This window comes from Protopterus annectens, chromosome 2.part0, assembly GCF_019279795.1.
Source record: "Protopterus annectens isolate FY-2018-M chromosome 2.part0, PAN1.0, whole genome shotgun sequence".
NCBI classification, from domain to species: domain Eukaryota; kingdom Metazoa; phylum Chordata; order Ceratodontiformes; family Protopteridae; genus Protopterus; species Protopterus annectens.
This window is the reverse complement of record NC_056728.1, coordinates 1,621,108,441-1,621,125,619: the sequence shown is the minus strand read 5'-3', so window position 1 is coordinate 1,621,125,619 and position 17,179 is coordinate 1,621,108,441. Positions and strand designations below refer to the sequence as shown.

The window sequence follows — 17,179 nt, the reverse complement described above, 5'->3', positions numbered from 1 at the left end:
GCCTGTGCTGAGATTTTTAGTTTATTTGCAATAGTGCAAGATAGATCTTGTGCCATTATAATACTATGCATTGGTTTTATCACATCCATCTTTCTGAGTATTTTTGTTGATCTGTTCCCTCTTCTATACTCTTCTAACAGTGATACTTCTTGTCTTAATTGCTTTATAGTTTTCTCTATTCAATACCTCCATGATGGCATTCAATATCCCCCCTTCTTTTCCCTTTCTACTCTGTGTTCTTGTGGTAGGATTTTATCTGTTATTAATTTAGCTGCACAGTAATATATCCTGTTTACTTCTGTTATATTGCACATATCTCTATGGACAGTCATAATTACTGTGTTCATTTGTTTTATCAAACTTCTGACTTTTTGGGTTTTATTGACCATCTCCAATCTATTTCTTTCATTGATCTTAATATGTCTATCTTTCTCTATTAAATCAAGCAGATCTTCCCTTAGCTCATTTTCTTCTAAACTAAAGGTGCATTCTTTGTTCTCCATTTCCTGCAGGCATTCTTTCTGTGCCACATTCTCTTTAATTTCATCCTGTGTCAGCCGTTGCTCTGTCATATTGGAACTCACGGCCTATCACTCGTTAACAATGACTGCATCAGGGCTGCCACAGTTTCCTGTTCCTTCCCTTGCTGTCCAGCTTGAAATGAACATTTATACTGGTATGCTGTGGAAGGCTCCAAAATATCTTCACATGGCAACTACCCAGTTGCTTCAAATTCCACTGGTTTCTCCTTAATTTGGATGTCTACTGCTGTATCTTGCTGTGATGCTTTCTGAGTTAGATTTCCTATACTGAATCCTTTACTTAGCAGGTACTCCATAACATCAGTTTCTAGTTCTTCATCTTCTCCATTACTAATCTTCTTTTCTACTTTTCCTCTTTGCCTTCTTATTTTTTGTACTGTAAAGTTTTCCATGTCCATATTCCTTTGCCTGTATTTCTCTTCAAATATCTTTGGTGCTGCTCTTTTTGTATTGATTAATTTTGCTTTCTCCTTTGCATAAATATTGCACATTAAATCTCTTTTTCTTTTCCATGTCCGTATTTCTTCTTCAGATGTCTCCTGATCATCCTGTTTTTTTCTGACTTTGGGGACTCATTCCATCATGCTGTGCTGTAATCTGTGTTAGACCTTCTACACCAAATCCTTCACTTCGCAAGCATTCCATAACTTCAGCTTCTTTTAACTTCTAATTTACTAATCTTTTCTATATTTCCTCTTTGCTATATTATTGTTTTTATTGTGAAATTGTCCATGTCTGGATGCCTTTGCCTGTATTTCTCTTTGAATATCTTTAGGGCTGCCTTTTTTGTATTGATTAATTTGACTTTCAACTTTACATAAATATTGCACCATATCAAATCTCTCTTTCTTTCCTATGTCCATATTTCTTTTTTATACTTTTCAAAAATCTCTGTTTTGTTGTTTATATTTCCCACTTCCTCAGATGCTTCTTTTTTCAAACAGATCAAAGTTTCTTGGTCTATATAATGTTTTTCACAAATCTGTTTTATTAATAAACACAATTTTTTATCTGAGGCTTCTGACAGTTTTTCTTGTAAAAGTATTTTTCTTTCCTCTAATTTCTCTCTTAATCATTTTGTATATCTTGTGTCTGGAAATTCTGACATTTTTGCATAATAGTTAACAATACATAATTTCTTTCTTATCCTCAATAGTCCACGCTATCGTCTTTATGGCTCTTCTTTGGCCTATCAGTTTTTGTGATTTTTGTAGACTCCTACTTCGTTCTACAAGAAGGGGGGCATCCTCAACCTGGGCCTGGTCTAGCCCCATTATAGGAATGTTTCCATATTTTCAGGATTCTACACTGTCATTTTTCCATTCCTGGCACTAGTGCGTCTGCCAAGAGTGAGCATATTTTTATCCTGGGTCTTGTGCACCCAGCTATCTTTTTTTATTTTTGACCTACTTTTGTCCATGATATATGCTATATAAAATACAGTTTATAAATCAGTGTTGCCTTGGTGAGCTTTTGTGAAAAAACAGGGTCCACCTCGAGAAGGTACTCACCAAGACTTGAGGATGAATTCAGTTTTAGCAATGCTACTCTCCTTTGCTTGCTGACTTATCAACTCTCCATTCAGACCCCTTGGGTCTTTTTGGCCTCTTCTTATTTTATTACTTTTTCCTCTCTAATTATTTGTTCCAAGTACTTAAGTTCCTTTGCTAGCTTCCTCCAACAAATTCCAACCCCCTCTTATCTATTCTCTTAATCCATAATTGCAGTCATCCCTATCGGCAGAACTTCCTTTCTCCATTCCAGCATTGGCTTAGTTCTTAGTATACTTTCTGCTACTTTAAGAATATAATAGTCTGTATGACTGTTATTATAGTCCTTAAGGATCTGCATCCAAAATCCGATTCTTTCCTTATTTCTTGAATTACCCCCTTACGTCATCATCATCATCCATTCCCACTTTGAATTGTAGATTTCTGCTTGTGTTATGTACAAGAGCTTTAACTGTGTAGCTCAAAAGTATCCATTCAAATTAGGTAATCCTAACCTCCTTCCTTTGTTGGCAGGATCAGCTTGTCCCACTTGACTGTTGCCCGCATTCCCTCCCAAATAAAATCCATCAACTCTTTATTAATTACCATCCACAACTTCTCTGGTTCATAAAAATACACCTGACCTATGTATAAAACTAAAGGGACTAAACATGTTTAGGAAACTAATAAAATCTAAATTTACAAATAAAAAATGGAAAAGCAACATTAGTCACTAAGCTGCCATTTTATTAAACAAAAGATAAGCACCTTCATCTATTCCAATAAAATACTTCATCAGGTAAAACCAAATGCAAAATCACACATTTTTAAAGGAATTCAAAGAATCACATGACCCGATAATCCATTCAGTTCTTAAAGAGATAATCCAACCTCAAAAAAACATTTTTTTAATCAATCAACTGACTGTTACCGAAACAACAGTGTTGTTTTGTTGTTTAGAAGAATGCATAGAACAAATAATTATACCATACTACAGGTGATGTACACCATCTCATGTACACTCTAAGTTTTAAAAGACAGGCTACTGAAGATACTTCATTTAGCCCTGGCACACAGCCTGCAATCAAGCGGACCTGCCAGTACAATTCTTTTTTCTCCAAGTATAGCTCCCATGGCCCCCCTCTGGGATTCAAATCCACCTTTTCCAAAACTGTAAATTTAAAACTGTGGTCCATATGATATTTATATGCTTACATAGTACATTAGTCAGTTTATTTTTCCTGATTTTGTACAGATGATCATAAATTCTTTCTTTGATTCTCCTTTTAGTCTTACCAATGTAGAACCCAGGACACTGCTGATAAAATGCCACATACACCACTCCCATAGTGGTGTTACAATTGTACTTGCCTTTAACTTTCAACTTCATGTTACTAACTAAAAACGACTAACCATTACAGACATGTTTACAATAATTATAGCACCCACATCTATTCATCCCCAAATTACTTTTTGTACTAGCATTATTTGCAGACTCAAACATGTTCTTCAGACCTCTCCTTTTCTTATAAACCATAATCAGCTTTTCCCCCACTTTTTGTTTTAGCTCCCTATTTTCATCTAATATACACCAGGTTTTTTTTTGGATAATTCACTTAACTGTGTCACTATCCAGAGAACAAGTAGTTACAAAGGTGAGCCTAGCATTAAAATTATTATCACATATCTCTTCACGGTTCAAGGTTATACTGGTATCCATAATATATTTCAAGATGGGAAAGAAACATTGATTTCTTCTCTTATTGATGTCCTCATATATACAACTATCAAAAAATTATGGGATAACCAGTTTTTTCAAACATGTTCTTCATTAAAGAACATTCCTCCATAAAGTCTTTGAAATCCGATACCATTCGGGCTGCACGGACAAACTGTACTTTCACCACAGCTTTTTATAAGCCGTAAGATGTGCACTAGTGTAATGTAGGAATGAGTTAAAATATGGTGGCTTTCTAAATATTTGGGATGTTAATATCTGACTGACCTTATCTTTAGCCAAGATTACATCAAAATATGAAATACTATCTCGACCTATCTCATATGAAAATTCCAGAAAATCAGTAGTTTTGTTTAAAAATTCAATAAATTCAGGAATTTTTCCCATTCATCCATCCATACTATAAATATATCGTCCAAGTACCTTATATGATGGAACCAGGACCTCACAAAACTGCTGCTAAAAACAAAATTTCTTTCTCATTCGATCATAACAATGTTGGCAAAAAGAAGTCCTCAAGCTAATCCCATTGTGACTCCTTTTTCCTGCAAAAAATACTGTCCCTCAAAAAATATAAAATGATTTTTTTAATATTAAGTCCATTGTGTCACTATAAGTATTAATTATATCCTGGGTCAACTCACCATCCTTATGTAAAAAATCAGTAAATCATTCTAACCCAATAGAATGTGGGATAACTGTAAATAAATCTTTGATGTTGATAGTTACAAAAACATAGCTGTCATCATAAGTCAACCTGTTTCATTTATCCAAAAAGTCCCAGGAATCTTTACATACATGCTCAGTTTTTGAATTAACACTTTTAACTTGGTATCCGAGAACTTAGCTGCTGGATAAAGCAGTAGAACATCTGTCATCAGCTATCAGTCTCATAGGTGGGTTATTGATATTTTTATGTACTTTAGGCACCCCAAAGATGGTAGGCACCATATGGTATATTCTTCTTCTTCTTTCAGCTTTTCCTGGTTAGGGGTCGCCACAGTGGATCATCTGTCTACTCATGATTGGCAGTGGTGTTTTACGGTGTCGAGTTGCCAGCCCGGCGCCCAACCTTCCACAGAATGCACGCACACACTTACAACTAGGGCCAATGTAGAGTGACCAATTCACTTACTGCATGTCTTTGGGATGTGGGAGGAAACCGGAGCACCCGGAAAAAAAACACACGACCACAGGGAGGACATACAGACTCCGCAAAGAAGGCACCCCAGCTGAGAATCGAACCGGAGAACCTCTTGCTGTGAGGTGGCAACGTTAATCACTGCACCACCATGGCCGCCCAGGCACCATATGGTCTATTAAACTGAGATATTCATATTCTACAGTTTCAAGCTGTTGTGTAAGCATGTCATATAATTATACACAATTTTTTCTATAAGACATACTCACCTCATTTTTCAAAACCTGTCAGTATAATCACATTGGTCCATTATAACTAACCTCCCTCCTTTATCTGGTTTCATTGTTCTCACCTTTTGAGACAATAACCCTTTCAACATCCTGTTCATGTTTTGTAAGATTCCTATTACCACACAAGGAATGCTTACTTCCCAATGTGTGCCTAATGTCTAACTCACACACCTGCTCAAATGTTTGTAAAACTGGATGTAGTGGGAGTTGAAAATACTAGATATTCCTAAGTCAATAACACAAAATGTACTTTTGTAGAGTTGCCACACTTGGATAGAATCATTCCTATTTGTAACGTTTACAACTGCAATACCCAAGGGATAGTTTATGTTGCAGTTTGTTCATCCTGTAGGGATTTTTCTATTGGAATGTCAACTAGGTGTCTATACAAACAAATAAAGGAGCATCTTTACTCCATCAAGAGTAAAAACCACACAATGTATTGTTTAAGCATACTCCTAAATGCCTGGACAACAAAAAATGTTTCTATTTTAGAAAAAGTGCCTAAGAAATATTAGGGGAGGGTATTATAGAGATTGAATAGAACAAAGAAAGCCCATCTGGCAGCTAAAATTAGGAGAGAATAAATTGCCAGGAATGAATGATACTATAAACATTAAGTGTTTTTCAAAAGTAGAAGGTTAAAAATTAATTAGTTATTAGCATGATTTATTTATTTTAGAATAGTTTTTTATTGAATGTATTTTGCTCAGTTTTTTTCTTATTGCTATTTGACTTATTTATTCATTTATTTTTTAATTAGGAATAATTGATAGTGTAATTAATTATATATGTGTATAAAAAGGCTTATTTGTTGAATTGATTTTATTCTGAAGAAGTCTCTTTTGGGACGAAAGCGATAATAAAGCTGCCTGTTCGCTAAAGTTGTGGCTTTTTTGCTCCTGGTGGTCCAAGTTCTACCTTTCCAGTGGATTCTTTGTTGGTATTCTTAAGCCAGTTGTTACAGACCCTATGTCATGAAATAACATACTCAAATTTAATTTTCTTATGAATAATTTCAGTTTCAAAATAATGTCAACTATATTTGTGCTCATAACTGGCACAAATGTAAAACCTTTAGAAAATACATCAACATGTTCTGTGCAAATCTCACAAGAACTAAAATTGAATAATTTAAAATCACCCAACGTATTGGTAACAGTCACACACATCTGATTATTTTTCATACACTGTTCCACATCATTCAGCCTATCACTCATCACTTCAAACCCCTCTTCTTCCATACAGGGTTTTGCCAGTCCTGTCTCTGAAACTGGTGCTGGTAATTCTGCTCCATTCACTGAACCTTTTGCCCATTCCATTTGAAACTTAGACGGTCCAAGCATCTTAAAGGTGGAAAGTCTAAAGGGGCCTCATTACTTTGTAATTCACCATGATACTCTAGTGTGTTCTCATCAATATTATCAGTCTCATGTACCCCAACATATTGATTGTCCTGCCCAAATCTTTTACCCCATACCTGGGAATTTGCTGGACTGGGATATGCTTATTGTTCATGTAGTCATGAAGTCGATAAAATTCCTCAATTTATTGAATTTTTAAAGAAAACGACTGACTTTTTGAATTTTTCATATGAGATAGATTGAGACAGTATTTCATATTTAGATGTAATGTTGGCTAAAGACAAGGTCAATTGGAGATTAATATTTAGAAAGCCAACATATTCTAAATAATTCCTGTATTACACTAGTGTGCATTCTACTGCTCAAAAAAAAAAAAGCTGTGGGGAAAGGACAATTTGTCCGTGCAGCCCGAATGGTATCGGATTTCAAAGACTTTATGGAGGAATGTTCTTTAATGATGAACATTTTTGAAAAAAGAGGTTATCCTTAAGTTTTATTGATAGTTACAGGTATGAGGTCATCAGTAAGAGAAGAAATCAAATTTTCATTACCATCTAGAAATATATTACGGACACCAGTGTAACCTTGAACCATGAAAGGATATGTGATGATAATTTTAGTGCTAGGTTCACCTTTGTAACCACTTTGTCTCTGGATAGTGACACAGTTAGGTGGACTATCCAAAAAAAAAAAAAAAACCTGGAGTATGTTAGATGAAAATAGGGAGCTAAAACAAACAGTGGAGGAGAAGGCCGGTTATGATTTATAAGAAAGGGAGAAGTCTGAAGAACATGTTTGAGTCTGCAAACAATGCTAGTACAAAAAAAATTTTGGGATGAATAGATGTGGTGATGTAATTATTGTAAACATGTCTGTAACAGTGAGACATTTGTAGACAGGAACATGAAATTAAAGGTAAAATCAAGCACAATTGTAACACTATGGGAGTGGTGTATATGGCGTTATGTCAGCAATGTCCCCGGTTCTACATTGGTAAGACCGAGAGGAAAATCAAAGAAAGAATTTAAGAATATCTGTACAAAATCAGGAAAAATAAGGTGACTAATGCACTATGTAAATACATAAACAGTCATATGAATAACAGTTTTAAATTTACAATTTTGGAAAAGGGGGATTTGAATCCCAGAGGGGGGCCATGACAGCTATACTTGGAGGAAAAAAGAACTGTACTGGCAGGTCCAATTGAATGTGGGCTGTGCACCAGGGTTAAATGAAGTATCTCCAATTGCCTGTCTTTTAAAACTTAGAGTGTATATGAGATAGCATACATCATCTATAATATGGTATAATTATTTGTTCTAGACATTCTTTTTAACAACACTGTTGTTTCATTAACAGTCAGTTGAGTGATTAATTAAAGTGAAACATTTTTTGAGGTTGGATTACCTCTTTAAGAACTAAATGGATTATTGGGTCATGTGACTTTGGATTCCTTTAAAAATGTGTGATTTTACATGTGATTTTATCTGATGAAGTCCTTTATTGCAATAGACAAAAGCGCTTATCTTTTGTTTAATAAAATGGCAACTTAGTGACTACCATTGCATTTCTGTTTTTTATTTGTGGTTTATTGGTTTGGATTCTTTATCCAAATTTAACTAGCTTAAAAACCTATCCATTAGTATGGAGATACCAAACAGAATATCAGTAGAAAATGGCACAGAAACCATGGCCTACAGAGGAGAAAGATGGCTTAAAAAATATGGAAACATTTTCTCAGAAAGGCATAAAAGCAAAGAAAATATCTGACCTGAAATGACAAAAACTGATGAATGAATAACTTAAAAAAAAAAAAAAACATCAAAAGAGACTGATGGTATGGCGGCAGTGTAGTGAAAAAAAGTTATATACTCACCATAACGCTCCATCTGAGTTGTTGCTTTTCATTTGTCTTCAACCTGTGGGACCTAGATCTGGCACAGATCTGACTCGGCCACATACTCTAGCATCGGATCCAAACTCCAAGCTCCTTCCCTACCCACAATGCCCCTGTCTCCCTCCTTCCCTCAGATCGAGTTTGTTACAGAACAACAGTACCCCAACTTAGACCATATGCCTATAAACCTGGCATTACTACAAAGCTCATCAAGAGAGAAACTAGCCCTAATAGAGGGGCTATGTCTCTTCCATCTAGTCTACTACACAGCCCACACAAGGAAGGAAGGAGGGAGGAACAGATGAAGACAAATGAAAAGCAACAACTCAGATGGAACGTTATGGTGAGTACATAACTTTTTTATCAGAAGTTGTTTTCATTTGGTCTCCAACCTGTGGAACAGAGTCCCTATCTACCAATGAACCCTGGAGGTCCTCATGAAAGGATGTGCCGGAAAACGGCTGAGCCAAAGGATGCCCTGCCCCAATTTATAATGGGAAGACTGATGACCTTGGTAATATTGGACTCTGATGCCACTTTCGGCAGGAATGATGGGTTTGTCCACAGGGTTACCCTGTCTTTATGAAATACCATATAAGGGGGCTTGATAGACAAGGCTTGTATCTCCAAAACTCTCTTGGCTGAAGTAGCTGCAACCAAAAAGACCATCTTCCAAGACAGGAACTGCAACTCAAGCTTAGCCACTGGTTCAAAGGGGGGGGGGACAGAGCTTGCAGCACCAAGATGAGATCCTAAGGGGGTGTTAGGTCCTTAACTGGTGGCCTAAGAAGAAAGGTACCTTTCAAAAAAGCCTTATAAAGCTTGGATTAAGCCAAAGACACCAAATTCTCGCCTACGTGAAAATTAGAGATCGCTGTCAATTGCACCTTTACTGTAAAAAACTAGTGCCATGATTAAAAATATCTGCTAAAAACTCCAAAATGGCGATAATTGGCACAGTAACAGGATCCAGATCATACTGAGAAGCCTAGATCGAGAAATGATTCCACTTACTAGACTAAATCTTCCTGTGTGAGCTGCAACTAAAATCTTCTTAACAGGAGAAGACAGCCCCAGAGTAGTAACTATCAGGGGAATTGGAGCAGCCAAGCCATGAGCTTCAGGCTGATTAAGTCTGGATGAGGAATCGCTGAGGAATGTGTAATCAGATCCATTACCAGATCTAGTGTCTAAGGGGTAAACACTGCATGAGACCACAGAGAGGGGAACCAAACTTGGAGAGGGCAGAAAGGGGCAATGAGGATCACAGAGCTCGCCACCCATTGAGCTTTCCGAATGTATTTGGATACCAGAGGCAGGGGAGGGTAGGCATACAGTAGATAGGAGGGCCAAGCATGAACTAGAGCATCTCTGGGGGGCTTCCTTGGATGGGGGTTCAGAGCAAAGAATTTGCTGCACTTCACGTTGGAAGGAGAGGTGAAAAGATCACAGCAAGGCTGACCTCAATTTAGAAAGATCTGTTCCACTACTGAAGGATTCAGAGACCACTCATAAGGTATCAGAATTGATCTACTGAGCCTGCCTGCTAGTATGTTAGACCTCCCTGAAATGTGCATTGCCACCAGAAATCGGCCAAAGGAAATCACCCACTCCCACAGTCTCATGGCTCTACAACAAAGGGGGTAAGATCTGGTCCCCTCCCGTTTGTTGATGTACCAGACTACCAACATATTGTCCATCTGGATGGCATTAGTCCCTTGGGGAAGATAGGCATGTAGAGCTTACAATGCAAAAAGCACTGCCCTCATCTCAAGGACACTGATATGCAGATGGGTCTCCAGGGAAGACCATGTGCCTTGGACCGTCCTTCTCATGCAATGCCCCCCACCCGAGCAGGGAGGCATCCGTGGTCACAGTGATTGCAGGAGAGGGAATGGATGATCCAGAAGGAATTCCAGGGACTAACACTACCAAAGAAGAGAATCCTTGCAAACCCGAGATAAGAGAACTGGATGTGATAAGGGAAGGTCTAGTAAAGACCACTGAACTACCAGAGTCCATTGGAGGACTCTCATATGAAGGCGTACCATTGGAACGAGAGTGATCATGGCTGCCATGGACAATGACACCCGAAGAACTGAATCTGCTGGGGGATGTCTGGCTTGACGAATGTAAGAGACATGATGTCAGAGAGATAACAGTCTGTCCAGAGGTAGAAACACCTCGCCTTGGATAGGGTCTATCGAAGCCCCAGTGAAGTCGAGAACCTGTACTGGTGCCAACTAGGACTTGTTGAGGTTTATGGTTATGCCCAGATAGTGAGCTGTCTTGAGAAGAAGATCCCTGGCTTGACACAGTCGATGCCTGGAGGGAGTGGAAATGACCTAATCATCCAGGTAGGGGAAGACCTGAAACCCCTGCAGCTGCAGGTGAGCCGCCACTACCGACATCACTTTGGTGAACACCCTGGGGGCGGTGATGATCACAAAGGGGAGCACTCTAAACTGAAAATGACTGGCTCCCAGCTGGAAGCGGAGAAACCTCCGAGAGCGCCTGTTCATCTTGATGAGATAGTACACGTCCTGGAGATCCGCCGAACACATGCAGTCACTTATCTGCAGGAAGAGCAGAATGGATTGAAGGGTGACCATCCAGAATTTTGTTTTGGTAACTGGTTGAAAGATCTAGGATGGGTCTTAAGTCCCCTGTTTTCTTTGCCATTAAAAAGTACCTGGAATAGATGCCTGATCCAGACTGGTCTGGGGGTATGGGCTGGATAACTCACTTTTCAAGCAGTCTGGAAAATTCTACCTGCATGCTCCCGTTGTGTGGGTGGGAAGTCTGGGAGGTGTTTGGGAGGGAATGGGGGTTGAAGATAGGGGATCCAGTATTCTCTGGATATTATCTGCAAAACCCAACAATTATCGCTGATAGACTCCCAGGCTGTTGGGTGCAAAGAAAGACATCCCCCGACTGCCTCCAGAGACGAGCAGTTAGATAACCCTTCAGGGCTGCTGGGAGGGTCTGTCTGGGAAAGAATCCCATGACCCTTGGTTCCTCGGGCCCCCTCTGTCACAAGGGTGTCATCTGTCATATCACCCTCTGCTTCTGGGGGAAGGTAAGTCCTGAACACCGTGGGAAGAGCCTTGAGATTTCCGGAACCACATCTTCCTCACCCCAAGCTAAATCCTACAGAAAGATCGTTGCAGGGTTGAGAAGCAGATCCTGACAGCAGACAAGGTCTTCTGGTCTTTCTCACTCTGGACTAAAGTGTCTCAAACAGTCTTGCCAAAAAGAGTGGAACCGTCATAAGGGGCATTCGTGAATGATGCCTTAAAGGGCTTCGAGAAAGCACAAAGCCAGAGCCAGGCATGTCACCTGTGTCTCACAGCCACTAAGGTCTAACCATAAACCCAACATATTAGTCATAGGAGACTCCATTGTGAGACACACATATTTATCCTCACCAGGCTGGATAAGGAGAAAGTCATGGTTAGTTGTTTGTCGGGTGCCAGAATCTGCCATATCACCAATGCACAAAAGTCTCTCAACAGGTACTGTTATGACTCTGTCATAGTCCATGCTGGAGTGAATGTCTTGAGAAGTACCTCCCTGGACTATCTGAAGAGAGACATGATCCAGCTCGCTGAGTATGTGTTCCAGGCAGGTATGTCCCTAGCCTTAAGCAGCATTCTACTGTCACCCAGAATGATGCCTCAATACAAACAGAAAATGACTGACTTTAACAACTGGCTTAGCTTCTGGTGTCATTCAAAGGGGATCCAGTATCTGACAACATGGGATGACATGACTGACAAGCCACAAAGCTTTGCCAGAGATGGTCTGCATCTGTCTTCCTTGGGATTCAGGCTCCTGGCAAAGGCTCTTGCATCCCCCATCGTGCCTTTTTTAGGCAATGCCATGAAGTCAAAACTACCAACATGAAAATTTCATCAAAACGTAAATTAAAGGTCATGCTGCTAAACACTAGGAATTTAAACATGAAACTGCACTCATTGCAAGCATTCGTAACCCTGGAAGAAGCTGACATTTGTGCAGTCACAGAAACCTGGTTCAAAGCTGTGGAGAGCACCCCAGCCATAACAGGTTACTGATCTTATCATTCATTCAGACCCCAAGCCGTGGGCAGCAAAACAAAAGGAGGTGGAGTTGCAATATATAAAAGACATACACACCTCTAGTCTGGTATAACAGTATGATACACAGGAAATACTCCAGGTTCAGTTAACAATTGACAAGACCCCTATTCAAATCATAGCTAGCTACAGGCTTTAAAATCTGACTCAAGATGCCCACTCTGCGTATTTCGACCTCTTAGAATCTATCAAGATTCAACCTTTGCCCTGATCCTGGGTGACTTTAACTATCCAACCATAGAGTGGAAGAAATACTCATGCCAAAACACAAATGCCCAGAGATACCTTGATTTTGTCAATGCAAATGCCTTGGACCAGTTGGCTAACACCCCCACAAGAGGTGAAAATATCTTGGACTTAATATTAATCAACATGAGTAACCACTGCAGCATCCCTACAGTGTCATCATCCCTGGTGAGATCCGACCACAAGCAGTAATTTTCGAAGTCAACATCTCTCCCGACCCCCACCCCACCTAAGGTCAAACAAAAAACTTCTCCAAAGCTGATTACAACCTCCTGAGGGAAGGTATAAACAGCTTCACAGCCCCCTACCCCCACACAGAAACTAGCACATATGTCCAAACCTACACCAAAGTACTATATGAGCATTTATATAGCTGGATGGAATCAGGAATACCAGACAGGACAAAATCATCCTCCTTAAGGAAGAGTAAACCTGTCTGATGGACATCTACAATAAATAAACTCTATAATAAAAGGAAAAAAATTGCTGTCCAGGACCAAGGAGGAGCAGGTGTCTAATTGGAAGCAATCTCTCCTTAGCCTGAACAAGCAAATAAGAGCACTAGTGAAATCCTCCAAAGCAAACTTTGAGTTCAAACTGGCTACATCTCCTAAAGACAATCATAAGGCTTTCTTCACATATGTCCGCAATCTCAAGGGAAGCACCCCGATCTGCTCAGAACTGATGGTCAACGACACCACATACACAAGCTCTGTAAATATAGCCAACCTGCTGGCAGACAGGTTTAGTGAAAACTTCACTCCTCTGTCCCCCCATCAGTAAAACAGGACAACCCCAGTACCTGCCCCTCTCCCCTAATCTCTAGGGAGCAAGTCATCAAGAGCAAAAAATACAGCCTCCATGGGACCCGATAACGTCCCATGTTGCATCCTACATGAACTTAGGCAGGAACTTGCTGCACGATTAGGTACCCTATTCAACCAAAGCCTAAGTACCGGCTACATCCCAGCTGAGTGGAGGACAGCTACTGTCATCCCTTTCCACACACATGGAGCGTCCACCGATCCAGGAAATTATAGACCCATCAGCCTAACTAGCCTGATATGCAAAGCCATGGAGCGGATTATCATGGACCTCATTAACAAAGAAATTGGCAACCTCCAGACATGTGATCCGACACAGTTTGGTTTTGTCAAGGGGAGGTCATGCCTGTCAAATTTGGTCGACTTCTTTGAGACAGTTACCAAGGCCATAGACGAGTGGGGATGACGGTACACACGGCCTACCCTGACCTGGCGAAGGCCTTCGATACTATTCCCCACTCAGGTATAATAGAGTAACTCTCTCAACTAGGCATCAATCCATATGTTACCAGATGGGTAGCAAACTGGCTAACTGAAATAACCCACCTAGTCAAAATAGGTGAAGCCACCTCAAGTAGTAGACACGTAACAAGCGGTGCACCCCAGGGATCGGTCTTGGGGCATCTGCTGTTTTGGATATACTTCTCAGAGGTGCAGGCCAAATCTAGTGTGGTATGGCTGACCAAATTTGCAGATGATTACAAGCTGGGTGCTGTCATCAGTTCCCCTAGTGATGTGGACGTCCTCCAAGTGGGTCTCACCCAAACAGATTACTGGTGCCTGAAACATGGCCTTAAACTGAATGCCAAAAAATGCATCATCATCTCTTTTGGGGAGAATTATGTCCCCACAAATTATCACAGTGATAACAAGGCACTAAGCATGCAATCAGTCGTGAAGGACTTGGGAACCCAGGTTGACAGCAAACTGACTTTTTACCACCAAGCTGCCTCTGTTGTACGGAAAGCTTTCTATATGGCCCATCTCATTAGTAAGGGTATCTTATCCAGGGACAAGGTGGCCATAATATCCCTGTATTCTTCCCTTATAAGATTGATTAATGAATACAATGTCCCTTTCGTCATGTACCTTTCAAAGCAGATGCAGCAGCTGGAGACACCACAGAGATTCCTCAACCAGAGAATCCAGGGCCTCAAATATCTACCCTACACAGATAGGCTAAAAGCCCTGACCCTCTATTCAGTCTCCTACAGACTCCTCAGAGGTGACCTCTGTCTGGCATACAAAGCAATCTCAGACCCTGCCCTGATGGGACTGCTGCATATCTGCAAGCCAAGCTCCACTCAACTAACCCACACGCGAGACCTCAACCTGGTCTGTGACATCAATAGGACTTGTTGGCGGGACAGATTTGTGTCCCAGAGACTCCCCTTTTTGTGGAATAGACCCCCTCTCCAAGTAAAGCAGAGTACCTCATTAAACTTTTTTAAGTGCAACCTGGACAACTGGATGGGGAACAGAAAATACACCCCTGGGATTCCACCTATGTCCCTGCTGGACAGTGGCATAGGGTGCTGACTTGTTGGAACATGGGCTAAATTCTTGGCTACACTTGTAAGGGCCTCAGGGCCAATAACTTAGTAACTTCCTGTGATCCTATGGTTGCGCCTGTTCCAGCAGCCCTACAGGCAACTTTCATGGCATGTGACAGAAGCCTCATGGACGTATTAGATACTGAAGTAAGGGTGGCTGTATGGAAGGAGAACACCTTTTTCTCCTCAGCCGACATGTACCCTGGGGCAGATTCAATGACCTCTTTGACCAGGTCCAGCTGCAGTCTGACAACATGTGCCATGTAGTTCATCGCACACAATGCAAATGTAGCTGACACGTAAGCCTGCTTTCTGAAATGGTCCATAGTCCATGACTCTCAGTCCAGAGGACGGACCATACAGCTCTCCTGAGTGACCCCTTTTTTGGTGGCCACCACCACCGCCACCATGGCATCAACCGGGGATCTCTTCGACCAATGTTGCTTATCCAATGGAGCACTGAGCATTATGTTCAGGTGCTTGGAAGTAGGCTCAACTGTAACTGGTTCCTTCCATGCCCTGGATGAAATTAAATCCACAAGGGTATGCACTGGCAGTGACATCCAGGAGGTAGAGGGTCCTGTGCCAAATGCCTCCAGGAACACTGACTCATCCAGGTTGGGCTTTTGGGTAGACCACCCTCCTCATGGGCACAGGATTTCCATGATGTCTCCAAAGAAGACATGTTCCAGGGGTGATAGGGAGGAACCCTCCCCTTCCTCCAACTCGGTATCTTCAGTGAGGGACTCCGGTGGGGAGATGAAGTGTTTCCTCTTGCATGTGTATTTCTGAGGAAGCTCCTCAGTTGGGATTTCTGGGATGGACTTGGAAATCTCAGGGACCTCACGGGGGGGGGGGCTACTGGGGTGTAGTAGCCCCTGAGGGGGCAGGATGGCAGACTCCAACCCAGAAAGGGGGTGAGCCAGAACGGACTCTGAGGGTGACAGTGTCAAGGGTCTCGAAGGGACCAAGAGAACCCTCTCCACCACATCAAAGGCTGAGGATGAACGAATCCCAGCAGCAGGAGTGAGGAAAACTGGATCCACCTCCCTATGTGCCAAGGGGGAGCAGGAGCCGAACCTGCAGGCTCCAAGACTTTGATTGGAATGGCTGACTCTGAAAACCTTGAAGTCAACTCCATCCTCTCAGATCCGACACCAAGACTACAGCTCCGAGAGTTGGTTGGCTCTGAAAAAGTCGGAGCCAAACCACTCAGGGCAATGGTCGGCATCGAGGTACCTGGAACCAGCTGCGCTGACCCCTCAAAACCAGGAAACCTCGAACCTGATGACTCCTAAACCGGAAGGTCAGATCGGAGAAGGAGCAATGGGAAGGAAAATGGACTGCGTGCACCCAGCCCCACAGGGGGAAGGAACAGGCAAGACTCCCATTTGAATCTCAGTCTGGATAAACCACCGCATCATCCTGTCCACCTCGGCTTCAGAAAGGCTACGAGAGAGGGGGGACCGAGCTCGGGAAATCTCTGGCTCTGGAGAAAAGCGGGGAGACCAGAGTCGAGGAGATCCCCGGGTCAGATCCAGCCTGGACTTGGCCAGGGGCTTGACCACAGAAGAGTGGTCAGGAGACTGCTTCCTGGGCCGGTCGCATTCCTCAGTCCATGTCTTTTCCCCATCCATAGACTTCTTGGTGGGAGGTTGAGTCTCAGAAGCTGGTACAGGAGAGGACGTAGAAGCCTCCAAAGGAACGAGGCACTTCAGAATCAACTTGTTCCTCCTGTTGATCAAGGCACAGGGGCTGAAACCCATGCAGATCAAACAGAAGGTCTCTAGGTGTGCTACACCCAGACAAACAATGCACATAGTGTGGTCAACAGAAGGGGGAAGCTTATGGCCACACTCTGTACATGTCCTAAAGCCTGGCTTAAGAGGTTCAGCCATGGCTAGAGGAACACTCATTCAAGCACACACATACACAACAGGGAAAAAGGAAAGGGGGAAAGCAAAGAAGAAGAGAGA

The 17,179-nt window shown here is 41.6% G+C and overlaps 1 protein-coding gene across 1 annotated transcript in view; it reads right to left on the bottom strand.

Moving 5' to 3' along the window:
• Positions 1 to 17,179, bottom strand: part of ST18 (ST18 C2H2C-type zinc finger transcription factor) — an 825,897-nt gene that overhangs the window by 531,645 nt on the left and 277,073 nt on the right. The window lies entirely within an intron of this gene.